Raw genomic sequence first — 2,713 nt, forward strand, 5'->3', positions numbered from 1 at the left:
GTGAGGCAGGGAGGGGGTGTGGCGGGTGGGGCGGGGGGGGGGGGGGTTGTATGGTGAGAGGTTTGGTGTTTTTTACGCTTTATACATACGGGTCTGTTATCGAGATTCCACCCGGATGCACGGGAATCAAATGCCGTTTTCTTCCCTGCCTGAGCCAATAAGAATGATAGCAATGCCCGTGTGTATAAGTGGTGCCGTTCCCCCATATCCCACTTATCTGAGGAGCGGCACAATTACACCCTCACAATCCAGTGGCCGTGTCTGCCCCCCCCACTGTCCTCTCCCATCCCAGATAGATATCCCCCCCTGGAGGAGAGGTACCTGCAGTTCACAGAGCGGAGACTAGGGGGCGCCATTGTATGTCTGTCACTGCCGGGGAGGGGGGGCGGCTCTACATCACTGCCATCATCGCCTCCTCTTATGTCACATATCATCATGTTTTAATGAAAATATCAGATTCTAGAAGATTTATTTTTTACTGACGTGCGGTTCAAGTAAAATGAGAATGTGATATCATTGCAGCTACTTTTTTATTGTTTTGTTGCCGTCTGCTTATTCTTTAGCTGGTTGCTGCCGGGGGCCGCAGGGGCGAAGGGGGCCATAGGGGTGACTCTCTTCTCGGATCACTTTCCTGCTGACCAAGGGATGATCCCCAGCCATATCCGGGCCAAGGACACAGAGTTCCTGACACTTAGACCAGTAGACGGTGGCCAGGGACATACAATCACTCGCATTGTGACCAGCAGATGGTCACTTACCCGGGACGCAGAGTCATTCACCTTCTAAACCAGGAGATGGCCATTAGCTAGGGGGCAGAATCATTCACCCATCTGATCAGTGATTGCCAGTAGCCAGGCCAAGGCCATACTTGGCCAGTTCTGGCCCAAGGACCCAGAATCATTCACCCTCTGACCAGTGGACAGTCAGTTGCCAGGGATGCAGAATTGTTCACCTTTTAACCAACAATGGATCACTCGTCAGGGGCTGCTGGTCACTCTCTGACCAGCAGCTGGTCAGTAGTCAGGACCAAGGACATAGCAACCTGGTTTGGCCCAAGGGCCCAGAGTTATTCACACTCTGATCAGTGGACAGTCAGTTGCCAGGGATGCAGAACTGTTCACCCTTTAACCAACAATGGGGTCACCAGTCAGGGACGAAGAATTATTCACAGTCTGACAAGCAAACAATCACAAGGCAGGGACAGTCATAAGTCAGATGCAGAATCATTCACCCTGTGTGACCGACGCTCCGGGCCACAATCATTCACCCTCTGACTAGCGGACCGTATCAAGTCAGGGAATCGGAATCATTCACCCTCTGACCACCAGCTGGTCACTAGTTAGGGACACAATTATTCACTTCCTGACCAGCAGACCGTCATACGTCAAAGACGCAGAATCATTGGCCCTGTGACCAACGGTTAGTCACTAGTCAGGGGATCGGAACCATTCATCCTCTGACCAGCGGACTGTCACAAGTCAGAACCCAGAATAATTCACACTCTGACCAGCAGATGGTCACTAGTCAGGGACAGATTCATCCTGTGACCAGCAGCCATGCCAGTGTCTGAAATATGTCTCTGTATAGCAGACCAGCCTATTGTCACCCTGTGCCTTCCAGATTTTCACCTGCATGGCATTCTGGGACGTGTAGTTCACAGAAGCAGGAAGATGATGTGCGATCTGGTAGTTGTTGACACATCACACACAAAATACATATTACAAAACCTACATTGTGTTCAGAGAATCAATCACTCTCTGACCAGCAGATGTCACAAGTCGGGGACAGAGAATCAATCACTCTCTGACCAGCAAATGGTGACAAGTCAGGGACAGAGAATCAATCACCCTCTGACCAGCAGATGTCTCTGGTCAGGTTGCCTACCCCTTGACTCTCATTCATTCCGGGTGGTAGTTGCTCGGACTGATCCACAGGTGGCCACTAGAGGGAGCACCTAGAATTCTAGATATGGGATTCCCCTCCCCCCTCATTAACATAATAATATTTTTGTATAAAACTTTTCCATTTTCATGACATTTCTTATTTTACATCCAGCGACATCATCTCGGGGTCTCTGTGCTTCTTTATGCAATGCAGGTGGATCACGGCTGGTGGGAGGAGCCAGCAGGGTGCTGTACATAGCTTCTTGAAAACATCACAGCACCCCGTACTCCCCTCAAGAGCCCCCAGCCCTGATGCAGTGGGAGGAGTTATGCAAATATCCAAATGCCTTGATGGGCGGGTGTCAGTCTGGAGAAGTGGGTGTTCCTAGGCAGGCTGCATTTGCATGGGGCACGCCTACAAGTGGCCCTGCGCCTCAGTGATTGAAAGAACTGAATGAACAAGGCGGGGCCAGGAACAGTCAGGCTGGGGAGGGAAGGGCTAGATGATGCAGGAAATGAGGCGTGGCTCTGACTTGCTGCAGCTTCTAATGTACATTGTGAGAAGCTCGCAGTGTGCAGTGATATCGGAGGACGAGGAGCCGGTACAACCGAAGGGATGGAATTGTAATGTTTTCTGTGTCGTGGCTCCGCCCCCTGGTGTTGCTGCCTGGTATGGCTGTGTGCGTGTGGTGGGTGGGGCTTAAAGTGTCAGCATGTTAGCTTGGTGGCGGGAGGAAGTGGTCATCAAAGGCAGATCGCTGCCATCCCGCAGAAATTTTTTTTTTTAATCCGAGCAGCCGCTCCGTGCCCCTGTGTCCTTCATGCTCCGC

The sequence above is a fragment of the Nanorana parkeri genome, unplaced genomic scaffold (genome assembly GCF_000935625.1).
Source record: "Nanorana parkeri isolate BGI_ZX_2015 unplaced genomic scaffold, ASM93562v1 scaffold588, whole genome shotgun sequence".
Taxonomy (NCBI): Eukaryota; Metazoa; Chordata; class Amphibia; order Anura; family Dicroglossidae; genus Nanorana; species Nanorana parkeri.